Here is a 7,449-nt window from a genome sequence, read left to right as displayed (position 1 = left end):
AGTACATAAATCGATTTTAAGAGCCCTTAAAGTCAACAAAAAAGGCTTCATTGTGTGGACAGGTGCAGGGTTAAATCTATCTAATGCTGCTAAATTCGACCTAAACTTGTATACCAGGGCCAAGTCTTTGTTATTGCCACAAACAATCTTGTGTCATAGCTACTACATATGGCAAGATCAGTGTCATACTCCTCTTGCATTTGTAGTTTAAGGAATAACTCCACTGCCACTTGTGATGTGTTGATCAAAGTGAGCAGCATACCGTTCAACAGTTCGGGATCCATTCCTGCAGCCTGAAAAGGCAGGGCTCACAGTACACAAACCACTGAAAGAGGGCACAAAGGTGAACAGAAGCACAGGGATTACTGGGATGTGAAGCAATGCATCATGGGGTATCGGGACAGGACCAAGGATGCCCCATGACCCCCTGTGCCTTTCCACAACTCTTAACAGCAGAAGAGAAAGAGGTGCTTTTTGGGATAGCTGCCCAGAGTGCACCTCTCTGAAATACCACTGCAAGTGTCACAAGTGTGAACATGCTATTGCACAGGCAGCTTCAGTGTGAACACACAACAGCAGTTTCCCGTCAACATTTTCTGAGCAGTGCTGCAACTCACGGCACTGTAACTCTGCCAGTGTAGACATGCCCACATTCTCTGAATCTTGAGAAGTGAGAAAGCAAGGTGCCCATCCCAACCTGTAGGCTTCTATTCATCAGCTGTCCTTGAATATATGGTGTATGAGTCACACTGAAATGGTGATTAAACACCCCCTTACCTCAGCCCCTCATTTGTATCAGATATCAGCTCTTCTGCCAGCTACAGCCCTTGCCCAGAAGTTTTTATCTAGCCTTATCAAGCCCTTTGATAACTGTATGGATTAGTTCCAAGGTTACAGCTCACTCCACACTTCCAGAACATTATGGTTTTGCTTCCCCTTCTTTAAAAAAAAAAGAAGGATTTATGTTTTTATTTGTCTGTTTTCCCTCACCAGAGGAAGGTTACACAAAAGAGAGACGTGGGGGGTTGCTCACAACTATGGTAATGACTCAGAGGGAAAACTTCCTGCTTAGAATATGAATTAAAATCTATTCTTCATGCACGGAAGGGTATGAACCCCTGGACTGAAAGAACATAAAGATCCTTCTAGAGTAAGATTGGGAACCCATTAGAAGATTGAGGAGCAGTGGGTGGAAGAGGTCTAAACTGTCTCTGCTGCCCCATCCTTTTTCTTTTTGTTCTCTCCCACCCACCACACACATACCTGTTTCTTTATTTTCCCTGCATCTCCTCAAAGGATTGGATCCCTCAGGGATACTATTGGTGGATTTGAGAGAATTTCATCAGGAGCATGTCTGCTCTAATCCTTTTCTGACTGGTTCCTGTTGAAATGTGCCACAGACTGATGGCGTGGTGACTGCCCCTGGTATATGTCCCTGATGTGGATGGGAAGATGCTGAATTGAAGCCAGGACCACATGACTGGCTCCCAAACACCAGGTTAAAAGCACCCTGACTGATTTTGCCAACCTCTCAGGCCAAGTTGATGTGTGAGCTATAAGCAATGTCACTTGAGGTAAACACGCAAACAGGATTTCTAAATTCAGTCTGTTCTCATGTCCGAACTGAGTTTAATAAGTCCAAGCTCTCAATTGCCAAGATAAATGAGACTGAGACAGTTTCCACCACTGTTATTTGCTCTCTGCATTTCCATTTCTGTAGTCCATCCCCGTTCCTCTACCCCTGCCCACACACAGCTCTGCCAATGCCCCTTAATTCTGACGCCGTGTTATTCCAGTGCTAGCCCTCAAAGCTCTACCAATGCATCTCAATCTGGACCTGACAGAAGGCTGTCCACATTATCCAGCAGATGTCTCTCCATCTTGGGTCTGAGATATTCTCAACATCCTCCTCCCCTTTGCAGCAGTCGCAGTCTGTCAGCTCATGCTAGTTAATCTTTCGCAGTTTCAGTTTTATGATCTCTGCAGAGAATGCTTTTTTTATAGCCTTAGCTGGTAATGCGGTGACAAAGCTTCATCCAATGCTACAGCCTCAGTTCTGTCTGTCTGTCCACATACTTCCCCTTTCCCTGCGCTGCCCCAACTCCTCCGAGATTCCCACTCCTCCCTGAAAGCCCAAAAGCTGGGAGAGGGTCCCACCAATGTCATGCTCTGTCTCACAGTCATCCACTTATCTGTGGCCAGTGACAGCTCTCGCAGGAGAAAAAGTTATCACCAGGAAAGAATGGCTTTGGCCTCAACCATAACGGATTTATTACACTGGCTGCTGGGTCTTCTCTCTTACCCTTGTTTCTCATTTCCTGTCACATCATCACTGTGGATCATACTGTGGGAAGCAGGAGAGAGACCCCAGCCCCCTAAGTCTGTGACACATTTGCTGCAGTGAGATGTGTATCTGTGTGCATGAGGCCTGGTCAGCACTTTTAAAAAGTTTTACTGACATAAGTGTGGTAAGTGGTGTGATTTTTTAATCAATGTAACTAGACCAGCAAAGCCCTAGTGTAGATGCAGTTATTACAGTATAGTTTATTTCGTCCTGCTGAACTGGAATAAGCATTTTTATACCAGTATAAATGTGTCCACAGTTGGGAGGGTAATATCTTATATTGAACCAACAGAAGCTTTTAAGTTTACAAGCTAGAACAAGAAGCAATGGTCTCAAGTTGCAGTGGGGGAGGTCTAGGTTGGATATTAGGAAACACTATTTCACTAGGAGGGTGGTGAAGCACTGGAATCGGTTGGTGGTGGAATCTCCTTCCTTAGAGGTTTTTAAGGCCCGCCTTGACAAAGCCCTGGCTGGGATGATTTAATTGGTGTTGGTCCTGCTTTGAGCAGGGGATTGGACTAGATGATCTCCTGAGATCTCTTCCAACCCTCATCTTCTATGATTCTATGATTCTGTGACAGATCTTACCTTGTCTCTCTAATGGGGTATGAAAAAACCACATCCCCTACCCAACATAGCTATGATTGCAAAAAACCTCAGTGTAGATGCAGTTATGTCAACAAAGTGCTTCTGCCAGCATACCTACCATCATTCAGGGAGGTGGTGTGACTATGTGTTGACATATGCTGTGTCTACGCTCTGCCAGTAGCTGTATCTGCAAAGCTTGTGTAGTTTACACTAGCCCTAAATGCATGTAAGAAAGAGTGAGAGATAGAGCAGGAGTGGACAAACTTCTTGGCCTGAGGGCCACATCAGGGAATAGAAACTATATGGCGGGCCGTAAATGGTCACAAAATTGGGGTTGGGTGTGGAAGGGGGTGCGGGCTGTGGAGTGGGGCTGGGGATGAGGAATTTGGAGTGTAGGAGGGTGCTCTGGGCTGGGACCGAGGGGTTCAGAGGGTGGGAGGAGGATCAAGGCTGTGGCAGGGGTGTGGGAAGGGATGCAGTTTCTAGCTGGGGGTGCCGGCTCTGGGGTGGGGCTGGGGATGAGTGGTTTGGGGTGCAGAAGGGTGCTCTAGGCTGGGATTGAGGGGTTTGGAGAGGGGGAGAGGGATCAGGGCTGGGGCAGGGTGTTGGAGCATGGGGAGAGGCTCATGGAGTGCAGGCTCTGAGCAGCGCTTACCTCAAGCAGCTCCTAAAAGCAGTGGCATGTTCCGTTTCCAGCTCCTATGCAGAGATGTGGCCAGGCGGATCTGCACGCTGCCCCATCCACAGGCACCGCCCCTGCAGCTCCCAATGGAGCGTGTAGGAGCTGGAGTGGTGGTACCTTTTTGGATGTGTCTTCTCATCCTTTCATCACTTTTGGTTTCAGTCCTCAGATCCCCTTTTTTTTCTCCCTTAACATCCTCTCTCCTGCTGACCCCATCTGCTCCCATAGTGCTTATCTAGCTACATAGTTACCATCTCTGCTCCACTACCCTCTCTTTTGATCTGTTCAGTCTGGTGTCCTCTCCGACCTTTCCTCCTGGACACCTTGCTGCCATCCCAGGCTCTCCATAACAGAATGCCTTATCTTTCCACCTCCTGCCTTGTCTCCCATCTCTGATAACTCCACTGTCTTTTCAGCCTTATCTTTGACCCATCCTTTATCTCTCCACCCCCAGTCTCTCTCACTATGTCCAGTCATCCCTCTTTAATACCATTTCATATGTATGTAATATCTCACAGCCTTTCCTTGCTATGCCCTGCTGAAACCCTTGTCTATACTCTGACCATGCCTTTCTTTCATTATGGGAACTATCTTCTCACTTCCTCTGCTCGACTCTGTCCAAATCGGTACTAACATTGTCTGATCCAAAGCTCTGATCTCATCACCCACCTCCTTGAACCCTTCCTTGACTTCCTGTCTCATAATGCATCAAATTCAGGCACCTCGTCCTCATCTACAAGACCCTACATAATCTTACATCCACCAGTGTCTATCGCCTACATCTCTCTTGCTTTCTGTGTTTATATCTATCTTTCTTCCTGTAGTACAGTCCACTTTAATTTCTTCATATTCTTCCTCTTGCTTCCTCCACTTCTTCCGGCCCTCTCTCCTTATTTGACTCTGCCTACTCTCAGCTTTGTGCCTTCTGTCACGTTGCCTGTAATTGTCAGATAGTCTCCCCTTTGTTGTCTACCAGTCTCTCTCTCTCCTTCAAATCCCACCTCTTCCTTACCTCTCACTGATAATCACTTGACAGGGGCAGCTCCAGGCACCAGCATGCCAAGCGCGTGCCTGGGGCGGCAAGCTACAGGGGGCGCTTTGCCAGTCGCCACGAGGGTGGCAGGCAGGTTGCCTTTGGTGGTATGCCTGCTGAGGGTCTGCTGGTCCCATGGCTTCGACGGACCTCCCGCAGGCTGCCGCCAAATCTGTGGAACCAGGGGAGGCAGCCTACCTGCTGTGCTTGGGACGGCAAAATACCTAGAGCCGCCCCTGTCTCCTGATAATCTCTTTCTTCACATATTTTGTCTTTATGTTGCCTATTTTAGGATCTGAATGGAGCAAGGAAAGTTCCTTGCTCTCTCTGTGTGTAAAGCTCTGTCTACCTTGCTGGCACTCTGTACAAGTTGTTTTGCATAATAGCAACTCTGCCTCCTCAAAATCTTTCCTCATCTCCCTGAAGTTTTAACTCAATATAGGATTCTTCTTCACCCTTTTCTCTAAGCTGTTGTGTAAGCACTTCTAAATGACCCACTAAACAGCTGCCATGTTTCATCTGGGAAGTGGCTGCATTCTGATCAGCGGTCCTGAGATTCTTATACACAGAGATTGTAAAGTGTTCTAGGGTCTTTTAGAATGAAAGTGCTAGAGAAATGTATGAGGTTGTTATTCTTCTCATGCCTGGTTTGAACAGAAGGCTCAGAATCTGTATGGGCAGGGCACAGTGGGTAGTATTAGTCCTGCCCTGGTGATTGATAGCACTGGGATTTGAGGTAATAAATCTCCTCCAGGACAGGGTTGTGAGAGAGGTGCTAGCACCCAAGGTCAGTCTAGATATTGCCCCCTCCTCTCACTCCCCTGGAGTGAGAACCTGGGAGGGGAAGTCTCACTGTTTTCATCATAAAGGTGGCAGGTAGGGAGGGTTTGGGTGGGTGAGTGGGTGGGAGACTAGGAACTATATTACAGCAGGTCTAAACAGGTGACTGTAGCATCCTGAGAGACAGAAGAAGGGAGTGTTGGACTGGAGTGAGAGACTGGGGATCAGGCAAGAACGTGGGGCGAGAGAGAGAGCTGGTGAGGGAAGGAGAGAGAGAGATGGCAGACAGAAGGAGATTCCCATCTCACGTGAGTGTTCCCTCCATTTCTCTTCCTTTCTGTTTCATGCTGTTTTAAATGAAAATAGAGTACAAGGCTGTGCTGAGATGGGGGTTTGCAACCCGAGGGGAGTGCCATGAGCACTTTGGGGGAATCCAGAGCTTCCCTCCCACTGCTGCCAGGCACGCAGAGAGGCCATGCCTGTGAGGAGTTGAGGCATATTAGAACAGGGTGACATTTTTTCAGAGAGTAGAAATTTTGCCAAAAATGCATTTGGCGGGGGGGGAGCTCTGAAACATTTCATGAATTGGATCAAACTGGACAAAACCCCTGATCTTTTCCAGAAATTCAAAATGTTTCTTTTCAACCATTTTGAGACATTTCATATTGATTTTTTCATTTCAAAATGGCATTTTGTTTTCAAATTTGGCCAATTAAAAAAAAACACAAAAGAGGGTGAAGAACCCAAAATGGCCCAATCATAATGTAAATCTGAAGAAAAAAATAATGTCAAATGAACTGAAATGTTTTGGTTGATTCAAAACCAATTTTTTCCTAGTTTTTCAATTTGATGGAAAAGATTGAAAAAAATGATTTCAGTTCAAATCAAACTGGATTTTTCCCCAGATTTTTTAGTTTGGCCCCTGAACCCCAAAGTCCATTATTTGCTCAGTTCTACAGTATAAACCCTCCAGCACAGTCAGCTATCTTGGGTAGATTCTGGAGCAGTAATGAGGAGCCACCCCTGAGTTTGTGCCGATAATGAAGGCTCCTTGCACTGTCCCCTGCTTTGCACACTTACCCAAAATGAGAAATATTTACTGGTCCTGGGGTGGGGTCACATGGGTCACTTGCCAAGCAGCACCAGTACAATGCTGCGGTGTCCTGAGGGAAGGGGAGTGATATGCCAAGCAATGATGAAACCAGTTAGCAAGGAGGACTGGGGGGCTGAAGGCAGTAAGAGAGATGGAGGGAGGGTGAGAGACATAGAGAAACCAGTTCAGGGAATACATGGTGGATGAACTGGGTTGATTCACAGCAGAGGTGAGAGGTTGATGGCAAGAGACACAGACAGGAGATGCACACAGGAGTCTGGGCAGTTCCGAATCGGGTGACCACCTATCAGAGTCACATAGAGAGAGAAGGGCTGAGAGATGCAGAGTGGGAATCTCTTCTAGGGGATCTTCACCAGGGGATTTTGGGCAGCTCTGAATAGAACAGAATGAGAGAGGGAAGGGTTGGAAAGCTGCAGCAGTGGGGGATCTCAAGCTGGGGTGTGGAATGGAACATTTGGAGACCATAAGCACTGCGGACCTGTTGTGCTGAGCCCATTAAAGGGCTGTCTTCCCCGAAAAGTGGTCCCCAGAGTGAAAAGCTGGGTAATCCCTGTTCTTGGGGCGATTGTGTGGGGACTGGGGCAGACCCTTTATCATGGAGAGAGTGATCAAACCCCAGGAGATACACACAAGGGACTGGGGCCATTCAGAGAGGTTGACCCTCTTTAGCTTCCACAGGAGGAAGGAAGGGGCTGATAATAGGCATGTGATTTCCTCTTTCCCTGCATGCAATTCCTGCCAAAGAAATATTCCTGGGTTCCTCGCCTCATTAATTAATAGCCCATTAAAAGTCATAAAGTCATTGACAGGCCAATAACAGCGTGAAGACCTGCCACTGGGCCATGTGGAGGAATGAGCTCCCTATTCTTATCACTGGCTGGCAGGCTCAGAGGCCCAATTCTCCAGCC

This window comes from Chelonoidis abingdonii, chromosome 1 (assembly GCF_003597395.2).
Source record: "Chelonoidis abingdonii isolate Lonesome George chromosome 1, CheloAbing_2.0, whole genome shotgun sequence".
Taxonomy (NCBI): domain Eukaryota; kingdom Metazoa; phylum Chordata; order Testudines; family Testudinidae; genus Chelonoidis; species Chelonoidis abingdonii.
This window is presented reverse-complemented; position numbering follows the sequence as displayed.